Below are 17,829 nucleotides of genomic sequence, written 5' to 3'. Positions count from 1 at the left end.
ATGAGATACGTTAGTTCAGATCTGTTCTGATCTGTGTAAAACTCGGTAAATCTGCGAAAGAGACGTTTTATATGATCAAGCAGGCTTACCCAGATGTTCCTTTAGTAATAAGTGGTTTGTTTCGGTGGCACTAGGGCTTTTTGGAAGGCTGGGGAGAGGTCGCTGATAAAGACCGTAAGAATGAGCAAATCCAAAGTGAAAACGATGCTCTTTGTCTTCCTTGACATCAAAGGCATCGTCCAACATGAATTTGTTCCTCCTAGTCAAATCGTCAACGCCGTGTTTTGCGTGGAAGTCCTAATGAGACTCAAACGAAGGGTCAATAGGGTCCGACAAGACATCGCAGCCGATTGAAAGTTGCACCACGGCCCCGGCTTACACCGCCTTTCTTGTGAACAGCTACCTAACCAAGGCCGGGATCCCAACACTTCCGCAGACGCCCTACACCAGATGTGGCCACAGAATTTTTTTTGTTTCTATACCTGATTAGGCCGATGAAAGGGGATCCATGCAGCATGGATGATACTATATTCTAAGCTTTCAAACCAGCGTCTTACATATGATCGTTAGGATCTAACTAACCCCATATACTTATATAGTCGTGTCCATGGGTTCGTGATACCAGACTCACTTTTAATATGAAAAATGTTATAATTTTTATCTGTGAGGTGAGGTGGATTCCGTAGTCAATTTTTTTCGGATTTTGCATATATCATTACCAAACTATAGAACTTTTCTCAAACAATGCAAGAAAAAAACTTATTGAAAGCAAAACCATATTTGGCTACCTAAATTTATTTTTCGTTTAGCTGGGTCACGGGTTAGCTGGGGCACGTGTGGTATTCATATGTACATATATGCATGTATATATATATTTATATTTATATATATATATACAAACACCTATAAAGATATATCAATGTAAGTAACTAAAACAATGTGGGCAACCGTATTTGTCGTCATTTGCCACCTGCACAGCGGGACGCATGAAAAATATATAAATTTTTATTGAAAATTGAAAATGTACGGTTTTTGTTATTCTTGTTGGTTTAACAGCGTTTACACTTTGTTTTGTGGTATTGCGCTTTGTCATACCTTTTATTTTATTTTTTTAATTTATTACTAGTGCTTATACACTCCCTTATGCATGAAAGTTGTACGCAGCAAAGTCGGCAATTTTCATAAATATTTTATTTGATAACTTGAAAAAGCATTTTTTACGACGTGTTTGTTGTCTGGCCACCCACTGTGACATTGTTACGTGCATTTTATTTGATTTCCAATTATTATTTATTGCACATAAAGATATATTAGGGTGAGCCAAAAATCTAGCCAATTAAATTTATTGTTAAAATAAACCTTAGTTTAGAGAAAAAAACATTCCTGCAAATAAAAAGCTTTAGGTTTATTTTAAACGGTGTTGGTGAGAAGTCACAGGTATAGTAACTGCTTTCTCATCTGGACAGCTTAGAATGCCAAATCGTTGTAGTATCTAAAACTCATACCATATGAACAAAGTGCCGAGAACCTTTCACAAATTTGTTGAAATGTCTAATGTTACTTTCAGCTACCGTCCGATAAGATTTTTAGCCTTACCACATGGATGCCTATTGGACGGTGAACAGTAAGAACTCAAGTGTTCTACTCTAGGTCTCGTTGACCAGTAACTGCTAGGTACACGTGAGGTCTCTTGTTCAACGGTAGAACAGAAGACATCATTGAAGATCAAATTCGGTGCCATTCCGATGTGAGCGGGACAAATGACCAGCGAAGCCGCTATGAACTAAACGAGTCTGAAGATGAAGGAACTTTATGATATTTCTAGTGAGGACAGACACTACTTGACCAGTTTTAAGCACACAAACAGTGGTCTATAAGCGTAAAGCTAAGAGTGATGAATTGCTCCTTATAGAAATCGATCCACCCGAGAAAAATCTCACTGCGACTATTCTCCAATGACTGTTCCCAATCCACATAACCGTAGTCGGTAGTTGAGTAAAGAAAAAGTAGTCACAAATATCCTCTGTTATGCGGCCATCCAAGTTTTCAGGCAATTGAGAGAGAAATACGACGTGCCCTTGTTCGAACCCTTTCATACATCGAGTTTCATTGGGCCTTAGAGCGCACTTGGCATCAATTAACCTGCCGACAATGTCTATGAGCGCTATGCTTAAAATGGCATCAAGTGCTATTGTTGTTGTAGTCCGAAGTAGACCGTAGATGCCAATGTGAGCTGCTATTTGGACAAGTTCAAGTTTCTCAAATAATTTCACATATAAATAACTCGCAATGAAAAAACTTAAAATTCCGTTATTGTTGAAGCGTTTGGAATACTTTTGTTTGAATCTATAGTGTTAGTAGATCATAAATTTTCATAAAGACCTTTTCCCCAGGGAATTCTATCTGTCTATCCATCTATGTGTCGGTATATACGTGAACTAGTTCCTCAAGCTTTTGACATATCGAACAGAAAGTTTTCTCATGTAGTTTCACCTCCAAAAGCTGCCAGAAGTCGGAACCATCGCTACGACAACTACTACTGTGAGAAAAAAATGGTCAGACTTTGTTTATAATTTTGAAATTCTTAATTTATTCTTCGAAATCTATGTTGTCACTCTCAAAGGAATCCTCTTTGGCCCAAATGCACTTGTGCCAACTTTTTTTTCAATCCTCGAAACGGTTGTTAAAGTAAATTCAGGAAATAGCCTTCAATACGCGTAGCGATCCAATTAACTCAAAATGGTTTCCACGGAGCGGTCGTTTGAGTTTGGCGAATAACCAGAAGTCACACAGAGCTAAATCAGGCGAATAAGGTGATTGCGGCATGACGTTGGTTGAATATTTGACGAAAAACTCACAGAGAATCACAGAGAATCAGTAAGCGACGCTACATCATTGTGGCGAAAAAACATAGTCGGCCCATAACTCTGGACTCTTTTTATACCCTGAACAGGGTATATTAAGTTTGTCACGATGTTTGTAACACCCAGAAGGAAGCATCGGAGACCCTATAAAGTATATATATAAATGATCAGTATGTTGAGCTGAGTCGATTTAGCAATTTCCGTCTATCTGTCCGTCCGTCTGTATATATAGGAACTAGTCCCTCAGTTTTTAAGATATCCTTTTTAAATTTTGCAAACGTCATTTTCTCTTCAAGAAGCTGCTCATTTGTCGGAACGGCCGATATCGGACCACTATAACATATAGCTGCCATATAAACTGAACGATCGGAATCAAGTTCTTGTATGGAAAACTTTGACATTTGACAATGTATCTTCACCAAATTTGGTATAGATTATTTTCTAGGGCAACAATTTAATCTCCGAAGAAATTGTTTAGATCGGTTAACTATAGCATATAGCTGCCATACAAACTGAACAGATAGTTACTAACAGAAATGCACCTGTGAAGGGTATTTAGCTTCGGTGCAACCGAAGTTAACGTTTTTTCTTGTTACGACTAGCTTCGTGCAAACGAGGCATAACACTCAAATGATTCGACTGGTGGTCGAAAAGCAGCGACGCTGTTTTTCCAAAAAATTTATTGATTTTGGAATCAATCGTGCTTTTACTTTTCTTAGGCCCAAATGAGTTTCCAAAACGGTTCTTACTATTCCATCCGATATTTCAACGATCTATGGCTGCTAATCGTTGATTCTCAAGTTCCAATTTTTTTATTTTATTGACGTGTTGAGCATCAATTGATGTTGATGGCCGTTCTAGACGCGGTTCATCGTTAACATGTCCTCGACCCTCTTTGAATAATTTGTAGCAATCAAAGACACTTGTTCGCTACAAAGAATTGTCACCGAAGGTCTTCTTCAACATTCTGAACGTTTCCGGACTAGAAATTCGAGTCTGCACACAACATTTAATGGAACTTCTTTATTGAATAATTTAAATTATTTGCATAAATCGCCCAATGAACTTTATGTACTTCACAAAAGCAAGAGTTTTTGGGTTTTTTATTAGTCTTACTATTTCTTGCCGACAGTATAGTTGCCATACAAACACACACACATCAAAATCAGAATAAAAATATTTTTATACCATTTTATATAACCTGTGAAGGATATTAGAGCTTTTGTTCTTCTTTTTGTTTTTCTGAATATATCGTCATCTGAAATGCAAAACAGCGTATCATGAAAACAAAAATCGAAAATCTCTTTCATATACGAGTATAATAGCCAATACGAGTATATTGGGTAGTCGAAAAAGAGTTTTCGTATTCTGCCAATAGGTATCGTTGCAGTCGTATATCTCCAGTGCTACCAATCACATTGTGTCATATAAATTGTGAGAAAGGTGACATTTAAGCTTCATTTAACCAAAAAATTAAATTCGTGGAAATTGAACAAAAGTTACAGCTGTTCTAAAATGAGTGAAAGTTAGGAAGAAATTCGCAATATTTTGAATTTTAGTTTTAAAAGGAAAGAATGCCACCCAAGCCACCAATGAAATGTGTGAAGTTTACGGAGACGATCGTTCGGAAAAATTTCGTACTGAAAATTTCGAAATTTCGATTTACACTAGTGGAATAATATCTCTAGCAGAAAAATGGTAAATGGTGGTCGAGCAAAATTGTACATATTTGTTTATTTATTTATTATTATAAATACATATAAAGAAAAGTATGTTTGATTAGAAATACGAAAGAATTTTTCGACTTCCCAGTTTTATATAATCTGTGAGGGATATTACACATCCTGACTTTCTTGCTGTTTTTTTCTCCTTATATAGAATATACACTTTCATTTTAACCCATTAGCTCGATAGAATAATTATTTATGGCTCACCCTAATATACATATGTTCATAATATATGTGCATGCCTGTAAGTTTTTTGTCGCTAACCTTTTACAAATATTTACAGACACCAAAATACAAACAAGCTTACCACAAATATGACACTTTTATAACTTTCATAACACCTTTAGTTTTATTCTTAAAAAAAATTCAAAGTTTTTCCTTTTTTATTTTTTAATTTTTTATTTATGCGCCAGCCAACTAACTTTATTTTACATAAAGGGTGATTTTTTAAGAGCTTGATAACTTTAAAAAAAAAAAAAACGCATAAAATTTGCAAAATCTCATCGGTTCTTTATTTGAAACGTTAGATTGGTTCATGACATTTACTTTTTGAAGATAATTTCATTTAAATGTTGACCGCGGCTGCGTCTTAGGTGGTCCATTCGGAAAGTCCAATTTTGGGCAACTTTTTCGAGCATTTCGGCCGGAATAGCCCGAATTTCTTCGGAAATGTTGTCTTCCAAAGCTGGAATAGTTGCTGGCTTATTTCTGTAGACTTTAGACTTGACGTAGCCCCACAAAAAATAGTCTAAAGGCGTTAAATCGCATGATCTTGGTGGCCAACTTACGGGTCCATTTCTTGAGATGAATTGTTGTCCGAAGTTTTCCCTCAAAATGGCCATAGAATCGCGAGCTGTGTGGCATGTAGCGCCATCTTGTTGAAACCACATGTCAACCAAGTTCAGTTCTTCCATTTTTGGCAACAAAAAGTTTGTTAGCATCGAACGATAGCGATCGCCATTCACCGTAACGTTGCGTCCAACAGCATCTTTGAAAAAATACGGTCCAATGATTCCACCAGCGTACAAACCACACCAAAACAGTGCATTTTTCGGGATGCATGGGCAGTTCTTGAACGGCTTCTGGTTGCTCTTCACCCCAAATGCGGCAATTTTGCTTATTTACGTAGCCATTCAACCAGAAATGAGCCTCATCGCTGAACAAAACACGCGCGCGAAACACATTTCGAACCGAACACTGATTTTGGTAATAAAATTCAAAGTTTTTCCTTTTTTATTTTTTTAACTTTTATTAATGCGCCAGCTAACTAACTTTATTTTACATATATTCGACTCATTTGGTTAAATATTAGCCCGTTTTTGTTGGCATTCGGCGTGACAGCATTATTTTTAACACCGCCAACGCCGCCACCTAACCAATTCGGTATGAGAATCATAAAATTTTAATAAGCTTCACGCTGTCCATTTCGCCGCCGATCGCAGCACGCACTCACATATATTCGCTATGAATTTTAATGAGTCGTAGCCGCAGACGAGAGCTGCCACACAAACGAGCTTCCAACAATCATCCCGTTTTGCCACCTTTTCGAACGCGTGATTTTCAACAGCACGCTCTTATACAGACTACCGACTGTAAAAAAACAACAACAACAAAATAATAACAATGAAGAATGCAAATATTCAATCAAAATTTTATGTTATTACCGATAAGTCTGCTTGCATGCATGCGTGTGTGTGTATGTGTGGTAAAAATGTACGTACACGAAAAACAAAAACAAATCAGAAGCTTTACACATGTTTACTGCGATTACGCGGCGTTTACGAGTGCATATCTGCACTTGACTAGCGCGCTGCTTGACTGTGTGGCTTATCCACTGCCGATCACATGTGCTAACTTTGCGCTTGCATTGGTGCTATAATCAAATCACTGTCATTGTCTCACCGCCACAAATAGCGCAGTGGTTTAATAACAATTCACTCCACACTACTGTCTGTCGTAAAACGTTTAACTTTGTTTATCGTTATCGATATGCTTTAATGACGCGATTTAATGCCTTTCGGTTGTTTAAAGTTTGCCACTTCAGATTTTGCATACTTTATGGCGTTTTAGGTGGCAGCAGGTGTTTATTGCCAATAATTTGCTTGGCTCAACTGATAGGAAGAAGTAAGGTTGTTACTCGTAGCGCGCGAAACATAGAAACTCGCAAAAGCTTAGGACGGTCAGGTGGGATCAACCTATGGATATGGCAAAGTATTTGTGGCTTACACTTTATAGGAAGCTTTTGTGGAGCCCAAATTTTGAAGAAAGGCTTAGGATGGCATTGGTTGCATCATACTGCTATAGAGGTGATATTTAGAAGCGGTTGGGCCACTCACTAAAAGGGTTGCTTTAGCTCTACCGTAGTTAAGACAATAATATTTTTGATGAATTATTCGGAGGTGAAGGCTCTATGCCTTTCAACAATAGCACTCGTGTATATAGCCAGCACTTGAATTGCTGCGAAGATCGCTTTAAGACTCAGGGAAGCGGGACATTTCAAACGGACCCTTTTCGTTAACTGCTTCCTGGAAAACCTAGACCACTGCGTCTGAAAGTATACTTCTGCTGACTTTTTCTGTGCTCACATATCGATAAGGCATATGTGAACAGTAAGAAATCGCTGAAGAAGCGGCGCAGTGAGCTATTTCACCGATGGGTCGAAGACTAGAAGGAATGTTCGGAAACGTTTTCTGTACCTCTGTTTTGCACTAGACCTTTGAAGCTCGCGCGAGCTTAGCAGGCGTTGGTCAGTGACCAACTTTTATGCAAGGTCGAGATATAGATTGAGATGCGGGTGATCTTTTAAATCCAAATTCGTTCAAAAGGCATCATGGAGAGATAACTAGATATTAGATATGGGGTCTAGGGTGAGTTTTCTCTTTTTTTCATTCTAAGTACTAAGATTAATCGTTATAAAAAACTATGATTTCTGAATTTTATAGAAAGCCACCCAGAATTTCGAAAATCTTAATATTAGATATGTGGGGGCCAAAGGAATTCAACCCATTTGTAGTATACTCAAAACTCAACTAAAAGTACTGGGAACCAAATATTTGGTACCTAGGGGCTAACAGTGGCATGCTCTAAAGCATTCTTCGTAAAAGTTCTGTCAGGTTACATTAATTGATTCTTGATTTGTGCAGTCCGCTTTCGTCTGTCAATACAATAATACCTGTCGAATTTGGTTGAAATCGGTCGAACAGGTGGGGGTTTGCACCGAAATGTGGACGTAGCCCGCCCATTATCAAGGGGAACCCAAATTTCGAAAAAAAGATGTACACCAGATTTGGAAAATATAGTGGAGTTGTAAAAATTCAATGTCCAATTCATATAACTTCTATAAGCGTTCCAATAAAAGTAGATTCGCTGTTGATGTATTTCTCATTTAAAAATAGTTGGTAAAAAAATTTAGAACGCATCTCAAAGTATAGGCATTACAACTTCTAGAATTCCTGAGCCAAACTAACCTCACACTAATTAATAGTGTTTTGTTCTCTTGAGATCAGGAACCCTCAAGCAGTGACACTACTCAAAAAAGAAGCTGGAAGCAAATAGATTTTGGTACTGACGTTTTTGAGATAGTCTAGAGTGCAGCAAAAGCACTAGACGAAATCGCGTCCACTTAATATCCGCATTGCGAAAGGAACTAATGGCAGCATGTGACGCTGCAATGCGAAGGACGAAATGTCACAATAAGCGAAAACCTGTATACTGCTGGAATGAAAAATTTGCCACGCTGAAAAAGCTCTCTCACTTAACGCGACGTCGCCTATAACGCAATCGAAGAAGCGAAAACGAAAACCGTATTAAAGAAGCATTTAAAAGCCATAAGAAACTTGTTGGTTCCATGGCAGAGTCTTGAGTTAGGAGTAGGTTAGGTTTAACGGATTAAAGTTCCGCAATCCGGCTTTCGATGGTTCCCTTTACTATAAAAAAAAGCCAGAACTTTAGTAGCTAAATGTTGTTTTCGCATTCTCACAGAAACGAGACGAACTTTTTAGTCTCGCTAGTATTTCGGTAATTATTGTAAGTATTTAGATCGTGAAAATCGTTGTCGGAATATGAAGAATAATTGACGATAAGTGAAATACATGATAAATACTCTGACACATCTCTTCCTATATTCAATTTGTCAAAGTATAAGCGTATATGTACTTATAAATATATGTCTACGACAAGAGAGCTTATGTACCCTTATCAAGTTCATCATTACACTTTTGTAAGACAGGTGAATTCTTACTTGAAGTTACTTAGTTTCAGTTACAGTGGCGCTTACATTTCACATTTTCCCCCGCAACACAACTGAATTAGCGCATTGTCACACCAGAAGCAAACGAATAAGCCAAACCCGATAGCAATTGGACGCATTAAAAATGCATTTTCCAATTTTCAAACAACGCGAAACAAAAGCGAAAACCTTTATTACTCAGCGCCATTGTGTTTTCTTTGTATCGAAACAGTTTGGTAAATTTACCAGCAACAATTGCGAGCATTGCCTTTGTATGCACACAGACACCGTCTCACCTGTGTGTTGTGTATGGGAGAGCTTTGCGTTTAGGTAGTTTTTGTAGATGGCTTTTCGCAAGTCAAATGTCAAAAGTCAACTGTCACAGTCGAGCACTTTGAAAGTGAAACCCCAATTCAAACACACAAAGACAACAGACAAATGTACAAGCAAAGTCATTCAAACCGTTGCTTTGGAAAAAAACGCGAAAAAATACTTTATTGTTTACAAACGTGCCAATAAAGGCTCAGTTCGCAATTAGGCGCAAGAGGAGGGAAAGTAAAAAAGCAAATAAATGATTGGTAACTGTGCTAAGATCTTTTAGGATTTCATTACCCACCGAAAAGCTTTGCTGTAGTCATTTTTTAAGTACAGTATCCATGTTGCGTGTACCGCGATTCGCTGACGTGTCGCTATTTTGACAGCTAATCTCTTGACATCGCAAATTGTTTGTCAAGCTGAGGCAAATGATACGGTTGATTTGGCATACTTGCCTTTTTTGTTTTTCAAATGTCAGATAAGTATAAATAAATTATAAAGATATGCCCATGAATTTTAAATTGTTTAAATTTTTTGCAAGAATAAGTGGTGTTAGAGATAGTACTGGAGATAATAGTAAGAGCCTAGTGGTATCAAAAATGCCTTAGTTTACCACTTTTTACCAAAATAACATAACATGCAAGCATGAATTTTTAAATGATTTTCTAAACCTAGTAGCGGTTATTAGTGGTTATATGTAGTTTACGTTTAAGTTGATCTCCCAAACGCGGTACAGCCAAGAAGGAAGTGTTGAGTTCTTGCTACCTCTTCATCTTCCATACAGATTCTGTAGAAGTCGCCTGGTAAGATTTCCAGCCTTACAGCATGGACGCCAATAGGGCACTGGCCTGTTACAAGTCCCACAATTAGGGCGAGACTACACTTACTGAGGGCAAAAAGATCACTAGCTTTCTTGTGATCGATCTTACGCAAAGAAATTTGCGACAGCGTATGTACCAATGGTGGTCCAGCGCTGGGCTAGCTTCCATGAACCCCAGCTATCTAATAGTAGAACACAAGAGGATACTGGAGCACCTACACACTCCCTTCTACTGATAGCGATTCTGGTGTGCCTTTCCTCGACAGATCCTTAGTTTTAAAATTCCCTGCGATTCCGCTGTGGTCTGGCATCTATACCAGTCTTATCACAAAGGGACTCGATGTATGAGAGGTTAGGTACTCCTTGCTCAACCCTGAACGCACTGTTAATGAGTTTAAGGCTGTTATCGCCGTCCTGTTTCTAAGTGGATGGTCAATTCTCTGAAGATCTATTGCTACCTTAATGTCTGCAACTTCGGTTTGGTAAACACTGCAATAGTATAGATGTGTCGCTATTACAATATATTCTATATGGCAATTTAATTATAAGTTATAGGAAAGATAGATCGACATACTTATTTTCTAAGTACGGGTAGATTTTCGGGAAACAAGTTTTATGCGTGAGAAATACAATATCCCCTACAATATCGATACTCTAGAAGAACATCTGGGATAAATTTACTATGATAGCAAAAAGAAGCTTAGCATAAGCGAAAGAGATAGTGAGATCAATAATTTGCAAGAGGTAGATAGAGTGATAAAAAAATATAAAAGATTTTTCCTGTTGCAATCAATCCAAATCATTAATTGTTCTGAAAACACCTCATCCATGGATCCTCGCTTTTAAGGGGTGGTGGCGCTGAACGAAATCTTACTTTTTAACAAAGAGCATTACCTTAAAACAAGAAAATATTAGGTTCGCGGAGACGAACAGTTTTAGAAAATGCTGTGACAACGTCTCGTCGGCCCCAGAGGCAACCATATTGCACAAGGATTTGTCTAGAAGCAAGACGGACACCGTATTATCCATTAAAACACATAATGGGACCTATATGAACAGCGCAGAGGACGGGGCCATGAAACTCTTACTAGAGAACTACTACTTGAGACGATTCGGGATGACTAAACTCCAGCAATGGTCGCAAATAAGCCACATTGCTCGGATTGGGCAGCTGCAAGGAAATTATTCACTGCGAAATATAAGTGACCAGGAGTTAACGGTATCTTCCCAGCCTTTTTGTAACAAAGGTGCCCAAGATCTCTTGTTGACGAGCTTCCAGGCAGATGGGGCCAGAAATATCCATTCCGGTGAGGTCCCACACCATAGAGGATATTCTCCGCATGGTGCAGTGAGAGAGGAGAGAATGGCACTTGACAGCAGGCACCAGAAATTCGCCACGCCTAGTTATTATTGAGCGGTTTTAGAGGTTTAGTGATATTTTTAACCTCTCCCGAGACAAATTTCCTCTCATTTTCGCGCTTTATACCAGGCACTGCAGTATAAAGAAACACTTGCCCAACCTGGTCACAGTCTCTTGCGCCTCAAGAACGCTTGATTCTTTATTGCCCAGCAATTTGTAGAAGCAGGCCCTTGGATCCATTTACGTGGACAGGGATCACACCACCACCATCGCGCCCAGCAAACTCCTGTAACTGGACGTTTGTGACCAAATATAGGAGAGGGCACAATAGACCATAGGTCGCAGTGCAAAACCTAAATTATTTTCAATTTATCTACCAAATCAATCTAAAGTCGACCGGTTTAAAGGAGACTGCGGAGTACAGGATTTTAACATTTCTATCTCCATCCGTCTACAAAATTTAGCCAGTATCTTCCAAGTGAAAGCAGTGGGTACCGATTACGCTTGTGGAACGCTACTGAATAACCATTAAAGGATAAAGAATGCAACCATATTCACATATAGCCAGGCCGAATTGTTGATCTTGGGTCGTTAAAGATTAATTTCAGATTAGCCTGGATTGCTTTAAGCTCACTGACAGGTCACTCCATAATCTGGATTACTTTTTCGGCAACGGAAAAGCGGACCAGTTGGCTAAATCAAGAGCCTTTTCCAACGAATCTGCTTAGACATAGTATCCGCTGGGAACGTTCAAGAGAGGGCTTTGTACATAATTTCAACAAATATCTTAGAACAGATGGATATCCTTAACCTTCTAAAATAACGAAGCAGATACGGCCTAAGTTCGGTGGGAAAACACTAAGAACTTTTTAAATAGACCCAAGAATACACACACTTACAACTACTAATATGTATAACAGGGCCACTTAGAAAACGTTCGCTAAAAAATTTGTTCGCCAAATAACGTACTTTTTCTCAGCTTCAAACAAGAAGGCTGCGAATTCACATCCCAACCTCAAACCATATATAGAACACTAAGAAACCTTCAGGTACCAAATTTTCAATGGCTTTCTACAGAAGAACAGCAAAGAGTTTGAAAACAACGATGAAGAAGTTGCACTCTTACTTACTTTCCGGGTTAAGCCAAGCAATCGTCCTTTATTCCGATCCTCTCAAAACAGCTCAATTTTAGCATCTCCATTATGAGACTTCGATGACATCCCTCAATACTCACTAACCACTAAGTAGAGTTTGAGTTACTATTATAATAACTACAACAAAAGGGAGAAGTTACTAACTTAAAGTCAATGTTGCAATGTTGCACAGTTGTACCGATATGTCGTGCCTGATGCAAATTTACGACATGCCGACAGCACTTAAACTCACAATCAGTCAAATGTCACGGACACGTCGCCAACAAGCGCACGCCACAAACGAATAAATATATTACAACAATAAAAGAAGTGAGTGAAAAATAAATAAATAAATGTCTTCAAGCAACGAACCGCGGCAGCCATTCAGTCGGGCAGTCAGTCAGCCAAAGCAGGCAATGAACCAAGGAGCCAATGTCTCCGAGGACGACACGCGATACACCTGTAGACGATAACCCGTGTGGCGAGTAAATTTACAAGCGCACAAATACAAAGGCAGACACATGTAAATGTGAGTGCGGAACGTGAAATGGCCAAAAGAACAAGCCAAACGAGCAGGCGGGCCACTTGAAGCAATCATGTATGCATCTATGTGTGTGTGCTCCGTAAAGATGGGCAAGAAATGGCGCTGGCAAAAGTCACTGTCTTCATTGTGACCCCAACCAGCTGACAATAAAATTTTGTTGCGTTCTTTTCATTCGCTACACTTTCTCTCTTATAGATTCTTTTATCGCTCTAACGTCTTTTTTTCATACATACATACACAATGCTGTTCACATTTGTATATGAGTATGTGTGTATGTATGTGTTTTTTATTTGGCAATATTTTGTAGATGCTGCGCCACTGCTTGGTCCAAAGTACAAATACAGACATTCGCGTATAAATATTTAATTCGAATGCGTTCACATTTAATATTCTACGAGTGTGAGCGTAGCAAGTGTGTTGGTATGTGTGTGTGTATATGTAGGTGTATTTGTATTTCTATTTGTGTTTACTTCAAATGGCCTTTACGAGCAGTCACACTTACTCGAGTACTACGATCCTAAATGCATACGAAAGTATGCTCGCGTGTAACGGTTATGTTTGTAAAGGTGAAAAAAGGTCCTCCATGGTGGGTGTGTTTGTACATTTGTTTGTCGCTGTACGGCATGTGTGCTTATGTGCAATCAATATGACCAAACAGCGTGAAAAATCTATACGAAAACAGTAGCGTGCGCTGTATCTGCCAGTTACTGCCAACAATTGTAGACAAATAGCTTAGCAAACAATGCATTGTTAGCAATTTTGTTTCCTAGCAGTGTTGCCTGATTGGTTAAAAATGAAAGTAAGTAAATATTTGATTGCTGCGAAGAGTTCAAATAAATGATACGAAAGGAATTTACTATTGGCAAGAGATAGAGTAGGTGAGTTTTTAGGTAGGAAAGAATATATTTTATTAGCCGAAAAGTACTTCCCTCCTCCTTAGTCATATAGATTCAGTAGAATTTGAAATGCAATTGTGAGAAAAAAGTATCTGAAAATTATAAATAAAACGTAAAATATTTAATTATTCAACAATATTTACTTTGTCACCTTTAAAGCAATGCCCACCAGATGTAATACACTTATGCAAACGATTTTTGCAATCCTCGAAAAACTTTTCATAAGAACTTTTTGGGATTTTGTTTTGTCTCTACGATCGACTGAAAACGGCCAAATCTGGTGAATACGGTGGTATTCATTGTAATTTTGGCTTTAAATTCGGTCACAATCGTATCTCGATCCAATGGTGCATTATCATCATGCAAAATCGTTGAATTGATCTTCCACAATTCCTCCCGTTTTCGACCGAAGTTTCTACGCAAACGCCGCATTACGGCCAAATGGAACTCCTTATTGACCGTCTGTCCCTTTGGAACAAATTCAGAATACACCAAACCATGAATATCGAAAAAAAAACAATGAGCATCACCTTGATTTTTGCATTCCCATGATGTTTGACTTGTTTGCCTCTTAAACTCATAAACCCATGTCTCATCGGCAGTTATAATGCTCTCCATGAATGTGGGATCGTAATTCGCACGATCAAGTATCCCCAAGGAAACTTATTTACGGTAATATTAAAAAAAAAATGCAGCTTTATAGGGCCTCGGAAGATGTCGAGCTTTCTTGCCATCTATCTAACACTTGCCTAATGATTTTGTCATATCCTTCATTTTTTTAATATCTTTAAAAGTTATCGCTGCGGCTGGCTCAAATAAATTCCAGCTGAGGAGCTCAAACCACTTTTTGAAGCCATTGAAACCATACATATGTTAACAATAACGCGCCGAATATTTTCTTTCAAGACGTCAATCGCCTCGGCCTCACCGCCGTTGGAAAGAGGCTTTTTAGCAGCGTTAAACCTGTTACGACGCGAGACCAGATCTCACCAAAAGTTTTCCTCAATAATATGATTATCTGGTTGATGAATAGCATTTGGAGCAGTCTTGTTAGAACCATAAGTCGTTCACATCAACATCCTCCAATTCGGGCACGAACAAGTTATTAAATTTGTTTTTATAGCGTTCTCCATTGACTCTGACATTATGAAACAGTCCTTTTTTGAATGATGTAACAGCGTCTCAACAATGGCTTGTGGATTAGCATCACACCAAATGCGAAATACCAAAGTCACCTGGGACGACGCAAAGACCACTGCTTTCAATAATGTGATATGACAGTCATCTACCAGATTAACATATATGTCGAGCTTGTCGAATATGATGTATATTTTGATGTTGTCCGACCAATTGTGGGTCCTATGAATTACAATGTTCACAATACAAGTTGTCCCCGTAGATTATATATTTTTTGGAATTCAGTCATTAAGATATGGAAAATATTCGTTGAACTAAGAGCAGCTTTTGGCCAGTTCATAACGATAAATTATAATTCAATGTAATAGTGTTTATAGTCCTCATACTTGAGGGCCAAAAAATGCATCGTTCCGGCTTCGTCGATTCCGTTACGATCAGTTTTATACCAATAATGCACCCAGAACAAAGAAGCAATTGTCGAAAATATAAATAAAATAGTGGACATCGTTGAGTCCGACCTTACATAAACGTTGTTTCAATTTCCTAGATGCTAAATATTAAACAAAACTAAAAACCGCTTGGATGCAATTAATGGTATGAAACAAATGAAGCTGATGAATATGGTCGCCAAAAGAATTAACGCCAATTCATTTCTGAAGGGGATGGTTCTTCTTCTTTATTGGCGTAGACACCGCATACGCGGTTATAATCGAGTTTACAACAGCGCTTCAGTCGTTTTTATTTTCTCTGATGAAAAGGGAGTCCCCCATCTGAGGCTGTTGTTTCCTTTTCATTGGAGCATTTTTTACGTGGCGGGCAAAACCCTAGGGATGTTTCTCACTTTAGTTCGCCTTCAAATTGATACATTTTGATTACCCAGAGCATACTTGGTCTAAGGTCAGAAGCCGTGAGCTGCTTGAGCCATATGTAAAAGAAGCGTTTCTGGCCACTCCCAAGTGAATAGCTCTCAGAGCTACCATCCAAAATGGATGGTTACTAGTGAAGAAACCGTCAAGCAGAAAACGGTTATAGTCGAATCGCGGCGCCTGGCACAAATGGTGGCAAAGCCAAGATTAATGGTCAGGCAGGTTTTACTTTATGTCAATAATTGGACTGACTGAAGGAAGTAGTCGCTCAGTAGAGACTAGCTAGCATCACAAACCCAAGGTTCTACTGTATAAACCCTATACTCTGAACCTGGCGTCAAATGATTTCTACCTATTTCTGTGTAAGTCGAATTATTTTTCTTCGCTCCAGAAAAACTTGTGAAAATCGACTGTCCCAGTTTTTGGCTGCTTAAGGGTAGATTATCACCGTTTACTTTACCAATTGCCTGCGTGAACGGAGTCAGCATCAGGTATGTGACGCAGACAACTGTACAAGGTACCACGAATCTTGTGGAGTGATTGGGTACTCGGACGTCGTGCTGTTTGCACTGTATATCGTGGTTTATTTGTGGCCTGAGCCACTTATGGAGTCGCTGTATGGTGGGAAGCAGCCACATCAGCCTTAGTCCGGTCTTGTTTGCCGGTATGTTGAACCATCTCAACGAATGCTATGCAGGTTTTGTTAGGTGCACCTTGTCTTGACCTGATTGTCTAATAGCCTGCTGTTTCATTCAGGTTAAGAAGGGGCTTGAGTGTGTCATTGCTCCGAAATAACTGGATTTCGGATGATGATGTGGAGAGGGAGAGATATCTAAGGAGCAGGAGGGTTCTGGAAGATAGGGTCAGTTGTAGGTAGAAAGATCGTTGGAACAATAGTCCTAACTGTACTGGAACGTTGGGTTTGTTGAGGGTAACTTAGACTTCAGATTTTTTCTGAGTCTGGATTTTCTGCTTACGGGGCTAGGTCTCTGAATGCAGTTTTACATCAGAAGCTCCTATCTTATAGGTCGAGTTGTTTTTGTGGGGCGGGGGTAGAGGATTGGGTGGATATATTGGAAGAATCCCAATATATTCGGACATTAGGGATTTGGGTGGTATGGGGATTAGATGGACTGATGAACGGTTAGGTGTTAGCAGTATGATCTCCACTAGTCCTTTGTCATTAACGGATGATCATGATCAAGTAACTCCACATAAAAATATTGAGTAATAATTCTGATTTTTTATAGATATCAAAAAAAGCATAAAAATTTACAGACCACCAATAATTTGGCAACACTGTTGAGGGGCTTTTTTATTTGGCAGCACGCGCCACATCACATAAAGTATCAGTATAGGTATGTAGTATGTGACACACTCACACCCCAACTCACATATAGGTAAATCCTCCAGCGTATACCATTTTCAGTGTGCATATGTGTGTATGTGTCACTTGTGCCTGTGTCCATTTCCGAGTCTATTTCCCGTTGCACAATGTGCGCATAAATAATTTATTTAATGGACTTGTAGTGGTAGATAAATTTCAGTTTTGTCTTTGTTTCTCACATTTTTATTATGGCATACTCTTCACCTGCATTGTCGACTATTCGCATATTCGTTTATTTGTTTATTTACTTGCTGCTTTGTTTTTTGATCCACACACACATACATATATATAAATGTTATTATGTATTTTTCACCGGATATGGCTAGCAATCCGTCCAAAATGTGTGCGCATAAGCTCCCGCCGGCAGGACAGTGAGCATCAAATGAATTTTTTATAACACAAACAACACAAACAAATAAGAAACCAATCGAAAACAAAGTGAAAATTGTGCAAAACTGCACAAATATTGGTTACATACACGGAAAGCTATTTAACTTTGTTTGTTTGCATGCACACATATACACACATACACGTATGCTGTTGACTATACGG

Source organism: Bactrocera dorsalis, chromosome 1 (assembly GCF_023373825.1).
Source record: "Bactrocera dorsalis isolate Fly_Bdor chromosome 1, ASM2337382v1, whole genome shotgun sequence".
Lineage (NCBI taxonomy): Eukaryota > Metazoa > Arthropoda > Insecta > Diptera > Tephritidae > Bactrocera > Bactrocera dorsalis.
Note: the sequence above shows the minus strand (reverse complement) of the source record.